The sequence below is a fragment of the Triturus cristatus genome, chromosome 5_1, assembly GCF_964204655.1.
Source record: "Triturus cristatus chromosome 5_1, aTriCri1.1, whole genome shotgun sequence".
NCBI lineage: Eukaryota > Metazoa > Chordata > Amphibia > Caudata > Salamandridae > Triturus > Triturus cristatus.
Window position 1 is genome coordinate 246,954,391 of NC_140587.1, and position 21,799 is coordinate 246,976,189.

At 49.5% G+C, this 21,799-nt stretch overlaps 1 pseudogene; it reads left to right on the forward strand.

The window, feature by feature from the left end:
- The first annotated feature begins 3,360 nt into the window (after positions 1-3,360).
- The window catches only part of LOC146830688 (uncharacterized), a 28,890-nt pseudogene continuing 10,451 nt past the window's right edge, over positions 3,361-21,799 (forward strand).

Here is a 21,799-nt window from a genome sequence, read left to right on the forward strand (position 1 = left end):
GCACCCACCCCTCATATGTCTGTCCACTGCTGGGAGTCCTCTGCACCCACCCCTCACATGTCTGTCCACTGCTGGGAGTGATATGCACCCACCCCTCATATGTCTGTCCACTGCTGGGAGTCCTCTGCACCCAGCCCTCACATGTCTCTGTCCACTGCTGGGAGTCCTCTGCACCCACCCCTCACATGTCTCTGTCCACTACTTGGAGTCCTCTGCACCCACCCCTCATATGTCTGTCCACTGCTGGGAGTCCTCTGCACCCACCCCTCACATGTCTCTGTCCACTGCTGGGAGTGATATGCACCCACCCTCATATGTCTGTCCACTGCTGGGAGTCCTCTGCACCCACCCCTCACATGTCTATGTCCACTGCTGGGACTCCTTGGCAGACACCCACCCACCCCCTTGGTGCTGTACACTGCTGTCCTGGCCATGTACACACCCCAATATACTGGTTATATGCTGCACCAGGCCCTAAGCCAACATTTGTGGCGTGTGTACGCCTTGTATCACTAATGTACTGGTGCCCTAGAGATACGGGTGATGCGGTCCGTACCCACGCCCTCAGAGCGTGGGTACGGCCCGTACCACCATTGGAGTGGCGATGTAGGGGTACGCGTGGTACGCGCCGTACCCACGCCCTCAGAGCGTGGGTACGGCCCGTATCACCATTGCAGTGGTGATGTAGGGGTACGCGCCGTACCCACGCCCTCAGAGCATGGGTACGGGCCGTACCACCATTGGAATGGTGAAGTAGGTGTACGCGTGGTACGGGCCGTACCCACGCTCTGAGGGCATGGGTACGGCGCGTACCCCTACATCACCACTCCAATGGTGGTACGGGCCATACCCACGCTCTGAGGGCGTGTGTACGGCACGTATCACCATTGTAGTGGTGATGTAGGTGTACGTGTGGTACGGGCCATACCCACGCTCTGAGGGCGTGGGTACGGTGCGTACCCCTACATCACCACTCCAATGGTGGTACGGGCCGTACCCATGCTCTGAGGGCGTGGGTACGGCGCGTACCATGTGTACCCCTACATCACCACTCCAAGGGTGGTATGGCCCGTAACCACGCTCTGAGGGCGTGGGTACGGCGCGTACCACGCATACCCCTACAACGGCACTACAACGGTGGTACGGGCCGTACCCACGCTCTGAGGGCGTGGGTACTGCGCGTACCACGCATACCCCTACATCACCACTACAATGGTGGTACGGCCCGTACTACCATTGGAGTGGTGATGTAGGGGTACGCGTGGTACGTGCTGTACCCACGCCCTCAGAGCGTGGGTACGGCCTGTACCACCATTGGAGTGGTGATGTAGGGGTACGCGCCGTACCCATGCCCTCAGAGCGTGGGTACGGCCTGTAACACGCGTACACCTACTTCACCACTCCAATGGTGGTACGGGCCGTACCCACTCTCTGAGGGCGTGGGTACGGCGCGTACCACACGTACCCCTACATCACCACTCCAATGGTGGTACGGGCCGTACCCACGCTCTGAGGGTGTGGTTACGGGCCGTACCACCATTGTAGTGGTGACGGGTATGCGTACGTGGGGATTGGTGGACACGTCCCCCGAAGTGACCAGACCCTGAAGGTAATGTTAGGACAGTATATGGTATTTTACAAGTTTGGTGGAGGTTATGTTTCCTGCCCCTCACCTCCCCTTTGCCCCTGGGTGTTGTGCTGACCTTCTGCGGCGTCTGCGTCGGTTTCTGTGCACCAGGTCGTAGGCTAGGAGGGCCGGGATGACACGTAGGATGGGGTCCATGGCTGTCCGTCGCGTCCCGCAGCTCTTTCTTCGCTTCGTCCCCACTTTCCAGGGAGTTTTTAGCTGCCGTAAAAAATGATCCGTGCAGAGTGACATAGGCACGAATCGTACTTGCTGGTCCGTAGAACGCTGCCTGACTCCGTCCGGACGTCACGTACGCGATGTCCCGGATCGGAATTGTGGGTATTTTTTAGCCGGTTGGTGTTTTGTACGACTCGTACGGAAATGGTATTTCTGTACGAATCGTACTTGCGGGTTTGTAAGGTGGTTTTCCCAGGTACAAGTCGGACGGAGAATACGCTCCGTACGACCATTCGTACCCGGGTTTTACAGGATCGGAATCGGCACCTAAGTGTTATCAAATGTTTACATGAGTGTTCTATGGCATTCATGTGATGTAATCCCATATGCTAATAGGCATGCTAACAAATTTAGAAACCTTAACTCTATGTCAGGACAGGAGGCTCCGATTATGCTTCTCATTTCTTTACTACTAATTTCAGCAGCCAATCACAATAAAGTAAAAACACAAACTACATTACCCATGTTTCCCTATACCTCTCATGTCGCATGATCCAATGATCTACGAGCTACCCTTATAACTGCAGAAGTCACCATTTTGTGTCCTCTCTTTCTTTGCTGCTTCGCAGCCAGATAAGTTCAGTCTTACTTCTATCCTGCATGTAATGACGTGTTGGCAGATACATTTATTCTCTGTTTCAGTGGAATCCTATGACGGTTCTATGAGAGACTAAGTCTGCTATTGGGGGGGGTGACTCGTCTCCTGATCACATGCTGCGCATCAGGGAAAGTGTACGCGCTCCGCTTGTCATTTTGAATACGGTCGGCAGCATGCGCGAGCACCCAAGACTCTGCCTTCACTTTTAGGCTCTTACAGCGGTCAGGCTCCGAAGCTGCTTTTGGCCTCTGACGCGTGCAGTCCTATTTTGATGACTGCCAAGAGACACATTACATTCATGCTCAGAATTTGAACGCGACGCTGACTGAAATTGATCGGAGCGTTCGCTGGCATTTTCTACACAGAGTGCGACTTGTCCATAGTGTGGTGGCAAACCGTGAATGCTCCCCCTATGCCCTGTCACTTACAAGTGTACAGGGTTGTAAAATCAGCACAGGCTCTGCCTAGAGTGGGTTTTATACAGGCAGCTCCCTCCACATCTAAACCGAGGCATACTCTCTGGCCTGGAAGGGGTTTGTTCATACTCCCCCTTAACTCTCTCGATCCCAGTAAAGTGAATCGATACTGAGACAATGGCCAATGGGAGCCTCATGAGGCAGAGGTAGAATACTACCAGGAAGATGGGGATGACCAGCTCGAGCTGGATCTGGTGGATGCACTGGTCTGCAGTGTACAACAATCAGTTAACAACACCCTGGTACAGAAACTGGGTCCCTTCACAGGGCACTTACATGAATATGCACACCAACAGGGTTGGCAACCCCATCTTCCTCCAGCAGGAATTGATGCAGCCACTTCAAAAAAGGGCGCAGCCAGGAGTAGATCACAGGCAGAAGTACACGTAGAGACTTTTGAAAAGCTGAGACGCAAGAGAGAGATGAAACACGATTATAGCGCTCCCGCACAGGAAGAGTCCTCTCAATCACACAGCACGCAATATACCGATACCCTAGACTTAGACTCCTCTTCCCATACTGATATCAGCGATGAGGGTGAAAAGGAAAGACCCAGTAAAAAGAAACAGGCTCCGGCCCAAACCCCTCGAGTGCTTCAGTTTGAGCACTCCGAAATAATTCACCCCAGAGCGCCCAACTGGGTGCCCTCTCCAGCAGAGGTTGCTGAATACCTTCAAACCCATCTACGTAAGAGCTTTGATAAAGAGGCACACGCATGCCTCCGCACGGAGTGCCCCAGCCCAGATCTGGCGAGTAAGGTGGCGGACACACCAGAGGTAGACCCTACCATGGTCACTTTCATTATGAAGTATGCGAAAGACCATAAAAGGGCCTGAATCCCTCATGGCAGAATTGCCAAGACAAATTACAAGATATGACAAGACCCTTGACCAAGATCTTAGCATGCTATGCCAAAGAGTCCAACTCTCTGGTGAATACTGATGATCTGATTAGCTGGGAGCAGCAAGCCGTTGTATGCTAAGTAACACCAACTGCGCCATCTCTACAGAGCCTCGGATATCTTTACTGATAAGAATAGACCCTAAACTCAATAACCTCTCCACATCGTAAGCCAGCCCAGTGGACGACAGCCTCTTATTCGGGGGCTCATTTGTTAAGGAACTGTCCAGATTTTGTGCCACCTATTCGACTATTGACAAGGCCCAAATGTCGCTAAAAAGGGTGCTATGAAGAGGCCTTTTTGTCAGGGCTGGGCGATATGGAGGGCGTGCACCAGTCCACGGAACCTATCAAGGCTCTGACCAGGGATACTATGCCCGCGGCAAAGGTGGTTGGTTTGGAGACCAATCAGAACCCAACTCCTACCCCACGCGAACCAGGGGTGGCCGCCCCAGATTTCGCCGCAGACAACAGAATGCAATCCAGGACACAGGATATGCCGGTAAGAATTATTCCCTTTTCAGAAGTGATATTGGGGGGATGGAGTGTCATTGTTCATGGAGAACTGGAAACGTATATCTAGGGACTCATGAATTCTAGAGGACATTCTGAGCTTCAAACTGGAATTTTACGAATCCCCAATTCAGTCTTGCCCCCCAAGACAAATGTATTTTTCCCAAAAAGAACAACTTTTTATAGACTCAGAAATTCACACACACCTAGCCAAAGGGGCAATTTGCCTGTCAACCCCACGCCCCAAAGGGATCATAAGCCCCCATCTTTCTGGTTGAAAAGAAGGGCGGAGGTCATCGGCTAGTCCTAAACCTCAAAGCATTCAATGTCTGGATAATATAGAGACATTTCAAAATGGAAGGTATTCACTTACTAAGGAATATTCTACAGGAAGGTGACTGGATGGTCCGTCTGGACCTGAAGAATGCCTACCTCTCTGTCCCCATATTCCCACCTCACAGACGGTTTCTACAGTTCATATGGCAAGGACAGTGCATGGATTTCAAATCCCTTCCATTCGGTCTCTCATCGGCTCCCTGGTGTTTCACCAAATTGATGAGACCAGTGGTAGAAGTACTGAGAGCTCAAGGAGAAAGTCTAATTGTGTACCTAGACGATCTCCTGATGAAGGCCAAGGACCCTCAAACACTCTGGACTCATCTATCATGGACCATACAGCTTCTTCAGAGTCTGGGATTTCTGATCAACTCCCAGAAGTCAGTCCTGTCACCAGCCCAGCAAATTGGAATTTCTGGTTTTCCAGATAGATTCAGTTCGGGCACAATTGCTCCTTCCAGCTCAAAAGATTTGCAATATCAAGAGGGAATTTTCGGTCTGCATTGTGCAGACAGGCTGCATCATTGAAGTTGATTGCTAGACTCATGGGACTCCTGGCCTTATCGATACAAGCCATATGTCCATGCCCCTCCACTAGAGAGCCCTTCAGAGATTAAAAATAGATTCAACACCTACAGAAGGGTCTCTCTTACACAGAGCAAGTCCCATTGCTGGGCGAAGTCAGGACAGAGATAACATGGTGGTTAGACCACATGGAATCCTGGAATGGTCAAGCCATTTTCGGCACCTCCCCAGAAATAGTGATCAAATCAGATGCCAGCCTTTGAGTTTGGGGAGCGAGGTGCGGGCGGTGTCGACAGGGGGTCGGTGGTTAGAGGCGGAGCTGAGTCTCCACATAAATTGCCTGGAACTCCTGGGGGGCTCTTTCGCCATCAGGAGTCTCTCCCTGATGAAGACAGACTGCTGTATCTTGCTGACGATGGACAAAATCTCAGCAGTTCACTATGTCAATAAGCTCGGGGGATGAGGTCAAGTCTACTAGCAGAGATTGCCAAGGACTTCTTGCACTTCTGCCTCTATCATCACATTTCCCTCACAGCAGAGTATCTACCGGGCAAGAGAAACACCATAGTCGACTGGAACTCCGGCCACTTGCGAGATTTCAGTGACTAGAAACTGAATCACTCAGTATTCCCAGTTCTGAACAGATTTTGGGGCCCAGGCGAAATGGATCTGTTTGCATCACGACTCAACCGGCAACTGACACATTTTTTCAGCTGGAGCTCGGAAGCAGAAGCCCAAGCAACAGATGCATTTCTCCACGACTGGGCTCAGTTCCGGGGTTATGCCTTTCCCCCGTTCCTGATGATCTCCCGAGTCCTGTCGCAAATCAGACGACAAGGAGCAGAAATCATTCTGGTGACCCCTGCTTGGATGACTCAACCTTGGTTACCGGTAGCCCTAACTCTAGCAAGTGCGCCTCCAGTTCTACTCCCAGCTAGACCGGGTCGCCTCCTAGAGCCAGAGGGAATTCCTCACCCATTGATTCTATCAGGTCAACTAAAACTGATGGCTTGGATGGTTTCAGGGAAAGATGGCATACCCCAGGCATTTCTCAACAAGCTGCAACCTTCATAAGGCAGGCCTGGGCAGATAGCATACATAAAAGATATAATTCAACTTGGAGAAGATGGTGTGCTTGGTGCAACACACGGAGTGTTGATCCCTTGGGGGCACAACATTGTATGGTAATAAACTTTCTCTCAGAGCTAGCGTCTTCCGATTAAGCATACCGAATTGTAAAGAACTTCAGATCGGTTATCTACGGAGGACACCTCCCAGTAGAGGGAGAACCAGTGGGTGAGCACTCTTTAGTCTGCAAATTGATGAAAGGTATTCGTATTATCAAACCTCCAAGACCCAAGTGTACAATGATTAGGGATGTGAAGGTTTTTTTTAAATTCTTGGAGCAATGGCCGGCAAACAGATACTTGTCACGCAAACAGCTTTTGGTCAAGCTCACAATGTATTTGTGGAAGTGTGCCTTTTGCCAGACACACTGGTGCAGGGTCACCCTTCGTTCACGGATTCAAACAAGTAAGGAGAATTGACACTGGAGTGAAGTAAGAATCAGGCAATTTATTAACACTCATGAGTGGGGGCTCCGTCCAACGAGCACCAAGAGACACTCATGGAGGAAGCACACTGAGCAATGATTACATGGGCTTTTATAGGAAAAGGTCACAAGCAGGGGACGCCCAATAGTGTACATAGAGCTTGAGAAATACACACATAATGAGGTAATGCAAACACCAACAGCCTTGGTGTTTAAGCAACTTCGAGTCTTTGAGCTGCATAACAAGATACGATATCTACGTACACTCTATTCATGGTTTAACCATTGATGGGAATCTCCGAGCAGACGCCAGCTGTTCTTTTGTGCTGCTTCTGCATGTACACATATTTCACAATACCCCAATCTGGTTTCTTTACACACTATTGTGCAGGGGGAGTGCCAAGGACAGAGCAGGGGCTGGCAAAGAGGACAGAGAAAATAGATGACGCATAGGTCAACACGATGCAAGAATTTTTTTTTTTTTTACATTTGAACAGTCCCTCCTTTTTAGCCTATGCTAATCCATTTTCAAAGCACATATATTGGTCCTGAATATCAATCATCATAAGTTCATCAATTTCTTGTTGCACCATCATTTGTTTATTTAATGCATGAACGTCAACTGGAGGAAGCTTGACATTGGTGCAGGCAGTCATGCAAATCATACATATCATAGAGGCACACTGAATACAACAACAGCAAGTAAGAAAGATGGCTCCTATTATCACTATTACCATCAATATTTTCCATCCCCAAGTGGAAAGCATACCCCAAACCCATTCTGACTAAGTCCATGTTCCTTTGCACTGGTATATTTCTGCAGCTATTTTATGCAGTTTGGAGATAGCATCATACACCGAAGAGGCATTATCAGGAATGTACACACAGCAGCTACTTCCTATGATGCGACATGCCCCACCCCGATCAGCTAGTATCACATCTAAAACCATCAAGTTTTATAAAGCCACAATCCTGGAAATTTGGAGCTCCTCTGTGAAGTTTCCGAGAGCTGCCGTTGACTGATTGATCACTGTTCCCACCACTCGAGTCAGGTGTCTTATTCTCCTGCTGTTTACTACCGGAGCGATAAAGAAAAAGAACCCCAAATTGAAATCAACATACTGCTGTAATGAAGTGTCAGTTTGATCCACCTCATCAATGTCTATAGTTCTTTTATTTTTAATTAGAGAATCATTGAACAATCGTCGATCTTCATGATAGGATGCAGGAACCACAAATACGGGAGGAAGCAGGAAGGACACATAGCATGTTCCAGACCATCCGCTTGGCAAGTGAAAATAACCTTTATTTCCTCAAATAAAAGAAGTGTTCTGAGACGCTAGAAAACTGCTATTATTTGTTCCAGTTATGTTTAATATTGTAATGCAATCACTCTTCTCCACAGGGATACCGCTGACACTGCTTACACAGAGGGGGACTCGCGCTCATGTGAAAACGATGACGGGAGCCCCATTCCCCTTGGCTGTTCGAGTGTTGGGAAAGACATACCTTGTGGTGGAATTTCCTTTGCTGTATTCCTCCATTTCCCATATAGTTCCTTTAGCCTATGGGTTACCATCATCATCAGGGTTACATGCTTTATTCAATTGTGCATTAAGTCCCCCTACATCAGCTGTGGAAACATTATGAACCTCAGAGGCCCACAGAAGTTCGAACCAGGCTTTACAGGAGCCATTATGGGAGATGGCAGGGGATATGGGGCATTCCTCCCTTCCTCTGATGGGCTGGCAACATTCCACATAGCCAGCAGTTGGTAGTATTTGTAGCATTATGAGTATGATGTAACATCTGTATGAAAGTGTTATTTTTGCACCACAATCAGTGCTTCCTCTCATGATAAGGAAGGGTAATTTAATAATGTTCCAAGGGGGCAGGAGTGGTTGTAGCAGAGAGTGAAGTTCGAGCTGGGGATACCTCCTCCACTAACCATAGTGCTGCCGCCAATATTACTAACAGAATAATCAGGACCACCATGCACATAGTCTTTTCCTTCATTTCCCATTTGGATATTAATTTATCAATTTTTCTTGATAGTACTAACACAACCACAGGTCGGAGAGAGACCCAGGTATCACTGAGCACGTGTCACAACCGGCACTGAACCTAGTTCAGCCGATTCTGCGATCCCACCGTGCCACAGCTAAACTGTCCCACTAATTGGGAGCAGGGCCTCCGGTATCTCTATCTGCTCCTTCCCTTCCTTGGTCGTAGATTGTACCTTGTTACCGCAGGAACAGTCTGATCAGAGAATAGAATTTCTTCATTCGTAGGGGCGATGTTCTTCTTGGTTTGCAGTATCTCCTTAGAATCGCTTCTGCCTTCTGGTTGGAGAGCAGTTGCTGGTATCCTCTTGCAATGGGAGACGTGGATCCAGTTCTTCCTATTGGTGACGTGAACAGAAGTCTAAGTTGCAAGCAGGACTTGTTCGGGGCCCTTCCAGCGGGGTTCCAAATTCTTGGAGCGTTGAAAGTTCTTAGTCAATAGGCTGGGGACGGTGTACTAGACCTTCGGAATTGTCAGGTATGGCTTCATGTACCTGCTGGTGGCATAGAGACAATTTTTCAGTTAAGTTTTGTAAATAATCACTGAGGACTGGGTACTGTATTTCTTTTATTACATTTGGTCTTGGGGGTCCCCACAGATTCATACGCCTCCCAAATACTATCTCATAAGGAGAGAGACCAATCTTACTAAGTAATATTGAACGAACTGATAACAGGGCTAGGGGCAAAGCATCTGGCCCATTTTTGTCTGTATTTTAGCAAGTTTATGCTTTAGTGTGGCATTGGAGCGCTCTACAAGTTCCGCTGCCTGAGGGTAATTGGCAGCATGAAACTTCTGTTTTACCCCTAGACCTTTCATTAGATACTCTTTTATCTGACCAGTGAAATGGGGGCCATTGTCACTCCATAGGACCCTACAAATTCTAAATCGAGGGAAGAATTCTTTCAACAAAATTTCAATTGTCAAAGCAGGATTATCTTTGGTTGGATAGGCCTCTACCCACTTGCTAAATGAACAAACCACTACTAAAGCGTACTTCAAATTGTTCCAACGTTCCAACTGGATATAATCCATCTGAAGTGCTTCGAAAGGTACCTGGGGTGGAGAAAATCTACCTGTGGGGGTTGATACTCCCTTCCCGGGTGTCAAATATTCCTGTCATGCGAGGGGAGGAAAACGGTAACCAGCGAAAACTGACTACATCTCCCAGGATGCTTAGCGGTTGAGAGGTTATGTAAACAGGAGAGCTGTTACATAACTCAAGGAAAACACGCCCTTATGTAAACAGGAGAGCTGTTACATAACTCAAGGAAAACACGCCCTATAAAGGGAGGAACCGGGAGGTACAACGCTGTCGGATATTGTGTTTACACCGACGTACCTGCTTCGTGAAGAGCAGTGTTCCGGAGTGGTGCTCCAGTAAGGCAAGAACGGAGGTAGGTCGAGTCGTTACTCCCTGGGCCGTGTCTTGCCCCATCGTCACCTGTGAAGGACCCGGAAGCTCTACCGGTCAACCATTGAGCTTCGCTTTTTGACTCGGCTGAGTCAAAGCGCAGTGGCGCTTTTGCTGGTTGGAGTCGTAACTCCCAGCCTGACCAGAGATACAGGGACTGCCAGCTGTAACGCACACCAGGAGGTGTTTGCCGCGTTACAGACTCGGAAGTCCACAGGATCGATCGAGCGGCTGCTCTCGGTTCAGTCTTCTTGCTTTTTGATTGGGGTATCGGTGACGCACCACCAGGAGGTGACTCCGCGTCCCGGTGCAGTCTGAGGAAGAGGTTGAGCGGCTGCTCCCTTCAGGTAGAGACCCCGGCTGGGTGTTTCCCTGACTCCTCGATTCTCCCCAACACTCTTCGTGCCCCTCACAGCCTACCGATTGGCATTGTCGGCCATTTCATTTCTGCCCTCTGTTGGCATACGCCGGGATCGGCGTATATGCAGAGGACGGTTAGGACCATCCGTGCTGTGGGCTGGTAACGTACTTAGCCTGGAGGATTCCAGTGACTATAACTTTTGTTTATTCTTTGTATTATTTTTGCCTTCATTCAAATAACTAACCCTTCACAAGTGGTTGCGTCCTCATTATCGTGTCTGTTAAACGATCCTGAGACGTTCAGGGCGTTACAAAATATCCGACCTTAATAACACTAACTGTCTCCCGGTCGATAACAGACATGGCAACACTTGATGATGTGCTGGCTGCTTTGGCGACCGTGCAAGTTGAAGTGGCTGCCTCTAGGCAAGAAACAGCCGATGTAAAAGCCAGATTGGATGCTATCCAATTGGACCCGCTCACGCCCAGCACCTCCCTCACGAACCAGACCCCTGCGGTAGTAGTGGAAATGCCGGTAGCCATCCCCTTGGCAACACCAGAGAGGTACAGTGGGGATCCTAACACAGTGCAGGTATTCCTCACACAAGTGGCGCTACATTTATCGTGCAAACCAAAGGCGTTCCCCACGAGTCAGGCTCGTGTGGCTTTCCTTATTTCCTATTTGGCTGGAAACGCGGCACAATGGGCCGTACCTCTGGTGAGCAGGGACGACCCCATCTTATGTGATTGGGGTGCTTTTCGCGAGGAATTCCTGAAGGTATTCGACAGAAGGGCTGACTCGTACACGGCGGACCGTGAAATGCTTGAGTTGAGACAGGGATCCAACGACCTGGTGCAGTATCTCAACGCGTTCCGAAGGCTGGTTGCGGAAACCAAGTGGCCTGTTGCTAAACAGACGGCGCTCTTCCATCATGGGCTGTGCGATGAGCTCAAGGACGCCGTGGCTCATATTGACCCTCAACCCAAGACATGTGAGGGCCTTATCAACCTGGTATTACGGATGGAACATAGGCTAAGTGAAAGAAAGGGGGATTATGGGAGAAAAGGAAAATCCCTTCCATCCTATGTGACGGTGGGAAGTCCTGAAACTTCCACCGCATCCAAGGGAGAACCCATGGACATCGGCGCAATACGAGCGAGCCTCACAGCCACGGAGAAAGAGTCACGCCGTAAACAAGGATTGTGCCTATATTGTGGCAAAAAAGGCCACTTCGTACGTGAATGCCCTGCCAAACCGAAAACGTCACGTTATCGGGCCAACCGGTCGGTAACAGCCGTGGTGGACATACCGGCGGAAAACTAGAGGACTCCCAGACCAAAGAAGGGGCATCTCGGAGTCACTCATCCATCCCTTCACTTTCCAACTCGGTCACTAAGGGACAACGACACCTGTTTCTCACGGTGCACGTGGGAGTGCATGACCAGTGGATACCCGTTGTGGCCATGGTGGATTCAGGGGCCACTGGCATGTTTATGGACCACAACGAGGCATGCAGGCTAGGGCTAGTGCTTCTTCCCAAAGCTGTACCCGAAGACGTCTATGCTGTAGACGGAAGGCGATTGGTGATGGGGCCCATCGGGCAGCACACGGGGGTCCTTCCGATGAGATATGGGAGGAACCATTTGGAACAAATCGATTTTAACATCATCCGAGCGCCCCAATATGGCGTCATATTGGGATTGCCGTGGCTACAGAAACACAACCCCTCTGTGGATTGGCCAACACATCGCATCGAAATGACGTCACCGTATTGCATCCTGCATTGTGGAATAAGAACGGAATCCCTTGACGCAGATGAGAGCGGGAGTCAGACGGTGGCTACAGCGGCAGAAAAAGATGTGGCTCTCCCCCAGGCTTATCACAGTTTTGAGGATGTATTTGATGAGGTGAAGGCGGAAGTGCTACCACCACATAGACAGTTTGACTGCCAGATCGACCTGGTGCCAGGGGCCAGCGTTCCCAGCGGCAGGCTGTATGCCCTGACGGAGCCTGAAAACGTGCATCTCCGGGGGTACCTGGATAAACTCCTCAAGCTAGGATTCATCCGCCCGTCCAAGTCTCCGGCCGCCTCGCCACTCTTCTTCATCCCGAAGGCTAATGGGGAGCTGAGAGCCTGTGTGGACTTTAGGGCATTGAATGCGATAACCATAAAAAATCGGTACCCCTTGCCTCTCATCAGTGTACTTCTGGAACAGGTCAAGAAAGCTCGTATCTACACCAAGTTGGATTTGAAAGGGGCATACCATCTGGTGCGCATGAGGGACGGAGACGAGTGGAAGACCGCCTTTAAGACCAGGTTCGGCCTTTTTGAGTACCTCGTCATGCCGTTCGGTCTGTGCAACGCCCCGGCAGCCTTTCAGTACTTTTTGAATGAGGTATTCAGAGAGGAGTTGGATATCTACGTGGTCGTATATATCGACGACATCCTCATCTATTCGTCCAGTGTGGAGGAGCACGTACACCACGTCAAAGCTGTGCTCCAAAAGCTGAGGGAAAACATGCTGTTTTGTAAACTCAGCAAGTGTGACTTCCACGTCACATCCGTGGAATTCCTCGGAGTGATGCTGAGTCCAGAGGGACAGGAGATGGCAGAACGAAAGATCAAGGCGGTGAAAGAATGGCCGGTGCCCCAAAGCGTGAAGGACGTCCAAAGTTTCATTGGCTTCGCCAACTTTTACAGGCGGTTTATAGATGGATTTTCAGGATTGGTGGCCCCAATCACACAGCTACTGAGGAAGTCCAAGGAGTTTGTCTGGTCCCCTGAAGCGAACAAAGCCTTTGAGGCCCTGAAAAGCGCCTTTGGTAAGGCGCCGGTGTTGGCTCACCCCGATCCGGATCTCCCCTACGTGGTGGAAGCGGACGCATCGGATGTGGCGCTGGGGGCTATCTTGTCCCAACGCAACCACGACACAGGGGAGCTTCATCCCGTTGCGTACATGTCCCGCAAACTCAACGACGCCGAACGCAACTACCATATTGCGGAGAAGGAGCTTCTCGCAATCAAGGACGCCTTCACCGAATGGAGGCATTGGTTGATGGGGGCAAGACATGTGGTATCGGTGTACACGGACCATCGGAACCTACAGTTCATGACGGCCACAAGACACCTTTCTCCCAGGCAGCTGCGGTGGATGATCTTCTTTGCGGGGTTCAACTTCCGCATCACATATCGGCCGGGGACGGAAAACCGGAAGGCGGACGCCCTGTCCCGTCAATCTGCAGTTAAGGAACCATTGCCTGCGTCCGAGCGTTCCATCATTTCCCCAAGGATGGTATTGGGGGTTATCCAACCGGATACTTTCCTGAGGGGAATAAAGAGAGGGATCATGTCATTCGCATGGCGGAGGTGGCTCCTCAGTCACAGAGAATGGCAGCTGAAGGACGGGATACCCCTGAAGGGCAGGTGCCTATTGATACCCACGCCTAGGCTAAGGAAACAAGCATTCATCTGGTGCCATGACTCTCCATGCGCAGGTCATTTGGGCTTTGAAAAAACGGTGGCTAGCATGGGACGGCATTTCTGGTGGCCAACCATGAGAGTGGATGTCAGGAGGTGGGGACAGGAGTGTCCTACGTGTGCTACCATGAAGGCCGACCATGGCCGAACCCAAGGGCTCTTACATCCACTTCCGACCCCGGATAGACCATGGGATAGCATATCGCTGGACTTCGTGGTGGGCCTACCGGTAGACCAGGGGATGACGGCAATACTGGTGGTGGTGGATTACTTGACGAAAATGGGGCACTTCATCCCCTGCAAGAGAGTCCCTACGGCCGGGGAATTGGCGTTACTACTCCTAAAGAATGTGGTACGACTGCATGGATTACCTGGGGTGATCGTGTCGGACCGGGGGTCGCAGTTTACTGCGCAATTCTGGAAGACTTGGTGCACGGCGCTGCATGTTAAGACCGCCCTGTCCACCAGCTACCACCCTCAAACAGACGGCCAAACCGAGCGCCTGAACCAAACGCTCAAACAGTATCTGCGATGTTTTGTGGACCAGGGCAGGGAAGAATGGGTCGACTTGCTATGGGTTGCAGAGATCGCCTATAACAACGCCACTCACAGCTCCACACAGTCATCTCCGTTCTATAGCAACTATGGCCAACATCCCAGGTTCTTGCCATTTCTACATCCGTTCAGAGAGGACAGGATTCCCGCCACAGCGGACAGGGTGGCACACATAAAAGACACGTTGATGCGCTCAAGGGCTGTCCTAATAGAGGCCAAGAGAAGATACAAGGCTGCGGCAGACAGGAAGAGAAGGCCCGGGCCACTGTACCGCACTGGAGACTACGTCTGGATATCCACAAGAAACATGAGGTTTCGAAAGAACAGTGTGTTCCATCCCAAGTACATGGGCCCCTATCGAATTACCAAATGTATGGGTCCCGTGAACGTGAAGGTGTGCTTGCCCCAGTCGTTGCGGATACACCCTGTCTTTCATGTATCATTGCTCAAACCAGCACCCTCCAAGCCGTCTGGGACACCTAGGCCGGTATGCGTGGAGTCGGAGGTGGAGTATGAAGTGTCGGGCATACGGGCGTCCAAATGGCACAGGGGGAAGCTGTGGTACCTGGTTGCGTGGAAAGGCTATGGCCCGGAGGAGCAATCATGGGAACCGGCTGAAGGGGTTCATGCTCCGCGCTTGGTCTCCTTGTTCCATCGGCGTTTTCCTGCCAGCGCTGGACCCGTGGGGAGCCGCTGAGAGGGAGGATGTACTGTCAAGTATTCCTGTCATGCGAGGGGAGGAAAACGGTAACCAGCGAAAACTGACTACATCTCCCAGGATGCTTAGCGGTTGAGAGGTTATGTAAACAGGAGAGCTGTTACATAACTCAAGGAAAACACGCCCTTATGTAAACAGGAGAGCTGTTACATAACTCAAGGAAAACACGCCCTATAAAGGGAGGAACCGGGAGGTACAACGCTGTCGGATATTGTGTTTACACTGACGTACCTGCTTCGTGAAGAGCAGTGTTCCGGAGTGGTGCTCCAGTAAGGCAGGAACGGAGGTAGGTCGAGTCGTTACTCCCTGGGCCGTGTCTTGCCCCATCGTCACCTGTGAAGGACCCGGAAGCTCTACCGGTCAACCATTGAGCTTCGCTTTTTGACTCGGCTGAGTCAAAGCGCAGTGGCGCTTTTGCTGGTTGGAGTCGTAACTCCCAGCCTGACCAGAGATACAGGGACTGCCAGCTGTAACGCAAACCAGGAGGTGTTTGCCGCGTTACAGACTCGGAAGTCCACAGGATCGATCGTGCGGCTGCTCTCGGTTCAGTCTTCTTGCTTTTTGATTGGGGTATCGGTGACGCACCACCAGGAGGTGACTCCGCGTCCCGGTGCAGTCTGAGGAAGAGGTTGAGCGGCTGCTCCCTTCAGGTAGAGACCCCGGCTGGGTGTTTCCCTGACTCCTCGATTCTCCCCAACACTCTTCGTGCCCCTCACAGCCTACCGATTGGCATTGTCGGCCATTTCATTTCTGCCCTCTGTTGGCATACGCCGGGATCGGCGTATATGCAGAGGACGGTTAGGACCATCCGTGCTGTGGGCTAGTAACGTACTTAGCCTGGAGGATTCCAGTGACTATAACTTTTGTTTATTCTTTGTATTATTTTTGCCTTCATTCAAATAACTAACCCTTCACAAGTGGTTGCGTCCTCATTATCGTGTCTGTTAAACGATCCTGAGACGTTCAGGGCATTACACCGGGATTGTGTTGTAAAAATATCATACAATGCTTTACTAAATGTTCAGCTGTCTTGCAAATGTCTGGATTGTCCAAAACCTGTTCTAGTTGGGAGATTGATTTTTTTAGCACTTATGTGGGCAAGCCCATGAGCCTTAGTCAAAAAGGGCAGTAAATAGGCATGGGGCAATTTCCATTTCGACATATCTTTGGACCTCAAACATCCCTCATCGTCCAACTCCCCTTCCTTTTCCAATTCTCCCTTTTCTTGTTCAGTAGCTGACTGTTGCATCTCCATAACCTCCGTTTACATGTTTTCCCATCTTTCGCCTTGGGACCGTAGTACATACATTCTGCTTGTGTGGGTACTTGCAGTATCTCGTGCTATTTCATCTGCGAAAGCATTTCTACCTTATCTGTAACTTTCCTGTGGGCACTATATTTGATGATGGCCACGCTCTTTGGCAATGTCAGGGCGGTGAGGAGGCTATATACCAGTTCACCATGTTGAATCTTGGCACCATGCGAAGTTAGGAACCCCCGTTTCTTCCAAAGCCTGCCAAAGTTGTGTGTCACACCAAATGTGTACTGGCTGTCGGTGAAAATGTTTACTGATAATCCCTGACTGCGTTCACAAGCCCTCAAGAGTGCAATGAGTTCAGCAGCTTGGGCTGATCTTTGAGGAATACGAGCTGTTTCTACTGCTGTCTGTAGTGTTGTTATGGCATAGGCTGCAGAAGTGGTGCCGTCAGGTAGTTTCAAACAGGGGCCCTCCACCCATTGTTCTCCTTCAGGATCTAACAAACAAACCAAGGGAAGAGTCTTTGAGATCTACTCTTCCCTTGGTTTGTTCCTCCATCAGGAAAATACAATCATGCAAATCATGGGGTTGTTCAGCTGGTAAGGGCAACAATGTGGCAGGATTCAATGTCAAACATCTTTTGAGTGTAATATGGGGTGCCAAAAGCGTGAGTTAATATCCTGTGAGCACTAGTCAGATGTTGTGTCTTGGTTTAGTTAAGCAATGTGTCTACAGAATGTGGTACCATAACCATAAGTCTGTTGCTCAATACTATCCCTTCAGATTGCCGTATGGAGATGGCTGTAGCAGACACTGCCCTAAGATAACCCAGGAGTCCTCTGGCCACTGGGTCCAATACAGCTGAGAAATAAGCACATGGGTGATGTTTGCTGCCGTGTGGCTGTGTCAAGACTGATAATGCACACCCTTCTCTCTCGTGCACATATAGTGTAAAGGGGTTGGTGTAATCAGGGATACCCAACACAGGAGCAGAACAAAGGGATGTGTGAAGCTGTTGATATGCATTTTGACATTCAGATGACCATGGTAGAGGAAAGGGGGTGTCTTTGGTAACAAGGGACAAATGGGGTTTGATGATGAGTGAAAAATTTGGGATCCATTGTCTACAGTAAGAGGTAATGCCAATAAGTGCTCTGACTTCTTTTCGTGTACGGGGAATGGGAGTGTGTATGATAGTTTGAATCCTATCTTTGGTGAGAGTGCGTCCCTCCTTTGACAAGAGGTGACCTAGATAGGGAACCTCTGGTCGACAATGTTGCAATTTATTCTTCGAGACCTTATGTCCCTTAATGGCAAGATGGTGCAATAAGGAGAGGGGGGCTTCTTTGCAATGTTCAGTTGTGTCAGCCGCGAGCAGGATGTCATCGACATATTGGACGAGTGTGACTCCAGTTGGTAAGGGAAGTTCATCCAGCTGTCGTTTGAGTGCCTGGCTGTAAATGCTAGGACTTTCTGTATAACCTTGAGGGGCTCTACAAAATCTAAATGAAAGACCTTTAAGTGAGAATCCGAAAAGACATCTACTATCCTGGTGTACAGGGATAGAGAAAAAGGCATTCTTAAGAACAATGACACAGAACACAGTGGCTGTGGGCGGGATCAAAGTCAACAAGGTGGTAATATCAGAATCAACAGGATATTGAGGAACTACTATCTTGTTAATTTCTCTCAAATTGATCACAAATCGATAAACTTTATCCTATATTCTATTCCCTCTTTTAAGGACGGGAAGAATAGGGCTATTTCACACATTAGAGGAGACTTCCTTAATGACCCCTGTAAGTATCATGTCATGAATGATGTGCATTAGTGCATCTTCCCCTTCTTTTGATATTTTGTATTGCGGGACATGTAGCAAAAGAGCATCTTTCCGAACCTGTATGTATACTGGGGGAATGTCCATTCTCCCAACATCTGTGTCTGTAGTAGCCCAGACACATGGGGGAACGGAATCGAGGTTTGAGCATGGGGAAATATTACATTGTTTGGGCGATGTCTTCCTTCCAAAGATAACATGCACCCCAGATGGGGAGCAATGCATGGTAGCATGAAAATGTTTCAAAAGGTCAAGTCCCAGTAAATTATCAGAAGCATGGGGGGAAGCAAAAAGAGTACAGAAGTACTAAAACTGTTAACCTGTAAAGGTATTTTTCGGGACATAGGGCTAGGGGCTGGTGTTCCATCGAACCCTACTAATGTTATTATCCGGCCAGACAAGAGTGTCCCAGGGACAAGTTGTTGAGAAATCGTTCTACGTGTTGCCCCTGTATCTACTAGGAATTTCTGATCCTGCCCAAGTATGGTAGCTGTTATATAGGGTCCTGACTGATCCACAGGTATCTCAACTGTTCCTCCTTGTCCTAAGCTGTCCTAGCCAAAGTGCATTCCTATGGCATCGTCCGGTTCGTAATCAACCAAAGAATATTGATTATTCCTTTGATCAAAATAATTATCTGACCTATTTCTGCCTGAATTTTGTTGTGGCTGTCGGGGGGCTTGAGCTCCCCGATTATTACTTGCTTGTCCCCTTCCCCTCCCACTAGAAGCTAAGACAGGGCATTCAGAACACCAGTGTCCTACTTCTTTATAATAGGCACATTGATCCGGTCCCAGTGGAGTCTGTCTACGCGGTGGGCCTGGTGGGGGCATTTGTCTGTGATTTTGACCTCGGCCTCGACTCTGGGGTCCATAAGCCTGAACCATCATAACCTTAGTCTTTAAATCCTTTATTTTACCTTCTTTCCTGTAATGCTCATCTGTCACCTGATTCTGGTAATACTGAGCTATATCCAATATGGCCTTAGGTGAGACTGAGGCCCATGTACTTTCAGACCCCTTTAAACAAACAGATTTTTCGGGAAGTAAGTTTCCAACAAATCGGTCTACAAATAAATGGAAACCCGTGGGTGTATATGTGTCTTGGCCATGGTGTATATGTGTCTATGGTCTTGGCGTGGCCAGCAGCCTGCGAAGATGGTCGCAGGCTGAGCGAGCTGCGCTAGCCGCCGTCCTAAAATCCTGCATAATATCCGTCATAATCCGGTCAAACAATGAGAACTGACCACTATTAACATCAGTGGGGCGCTTAGACCCTTGGAGGCCAGAGAAACCAATTGCAGCGGTTGAGAGCCCCAGGCCGCATGAAAGCGATCGCAGCATAGTTGGAGAGCAAGATGGCGGCATCCGATATCTAACACGGAGGCCTGCAGCCGGAGGGGCTCGTGCGGCGTAGTGCCCGCAGCCAGATCACAGAGGCGGCGACCGGAATCCTGGCATTCAGTGGGTGTTTAGGGAAGCCTACCGCACGAGGTAAATTGCGGCGAAGCTGTAGCACAAGACTGCAGTGCCCAATGTCTGGCTCGGAGGCCGCTGCCAGAGGACCACGATCGTGGAGGAGTTGGCGGCTGGAATACTGGGGCAGCGACCGGACACCCCACACATACCTAGGGTGCTGCAGGAACCCAATAATAGAGATCTGGTGAGTCACGGGGGAGAGGGACTCTAAGGGTGCCGTCAGTGAAGAGACGGACCGGCCCTTCCCCCTCTCTTGCAGCGGGGAAGAAATCTGCGGCCTGCGGCGCTGTACTGAAGTGGAGCATTGCATTCGCCGCAGGCAACCGCCCAGAGGAAGACTGGCTGAGTGAGTGTGTTGGTCTGGCACCAAAGTAGACTCCAGCACAGAAAGAAGAGCGTGGGCCAGAGTGTCTGCTCTAGGTGCTGGTCTGAGGTCCCTGGGACAGGGGAAATGGGCAAACTATAAGCTTTGGGGGGCATATCCTGAATTTAAAGGCAAGTTATTCAAGTGTGCCCTAGCAATAGATACTGGCCAAAATGGTGGCGAAGGCTGTGGGCGAGGCCTAGACGAAGAGATGGGAAAGACCATCACAGAGGCTGTCAGGGGGCTGGATTTCGGGTCCCTGGCCCTGCCGCAGAGTTAATAAAGAAGAGCCTGCCGATAACAGCCGAGGGCGAGGTTGAGGCGCCTATTGAGACTGCGCTGCAGAACTTGGAGCATCACGTCCCTGGACCTGGGGCTACGATCTGGGGGCCGGGGGTGACCCACTTCAAGAAGAGCTACTGGGAGACGGCAGGGACAACGCCGAAAGCGAAACATGCTGGTAGAGCATTTGTCCCAGTGCTTAGACTTTATGGTGTGTAACTCACATTCGCTTGTTTTCTATTTTGCTGGTTTTGTTTGTTTTTGGCAGTCCAGCTTGCATTCTTCCCTCCACTGGAGCAATTTAATTGTACTGTACTCCACCAACAGCGCTCGCTTTAAGTAAACAGGCCTTTATATCTTGTTCTTGTCACGTCTTCTGTCTATTGGAGGATGGAGGTCGAATGTTAGGCTCTGTCTTCAGGAGCTTGTAGTTTGCTTTTCTTTCTCTGGCTTTAGGGTGAGAGGATTTATCTGGCAATCATACTGTCTCTTTCGGTGTGCTACAGAAAGGGTGTATGATGTAATGTTTTTTCGGGCTCACAACAAAATGTAAATGAGCTGAGCAGATATTTCATAATATATCAGATTTAGGAAAGCATAAATGAAGCACTTCTTTGTTAATTCTGAAGTGTGGGTGAAACAAATATTTTAATACAAAAAAGAAAAAGAGAAAAGATCAGTTAACTGGGTGATGTCGTTTCCACGCATTGTCGTTTGTGCGCTCTGCACTTTTGTCAGTGAAAAGATATGTCTGTGCATAGGACTTGGAGCTCTATCTAGTAGCCACAATTAATACTGTAGACTACTTTGTTTAGGCTGGATTTTTTCTGCAGCCCCTTTTTAGTTCTGCTTATAGATCCAACTTTTGGACATTATACTGACTTTTGAACCCACAGTGGTTTTTTGTATTGTCATGCTTTGTGGTTTACCTCTATTGGCTGTGATTGTAATTATTATCTGTTTTACATATTGCTCACTATTTATTGCCTGTACCACCCCTAGTTTTTCACGATACCCCCACTGTGATCTTTTGTATTGTTTCCAATTGTGGTTTATTTCTATTGGTTGTGATTGTAATTATTATCTGTTTTACATATTGCACATTACTTATTGCCTGTACCACCCTTAATTTTTCCCTATATCCCCAATGTCCCTCCCCTTATTATGTTCCCCTGACCCCAACCTGTCCTCTGCTAATCGAAGTTTGTAAACTTCAGCTCGCTCTA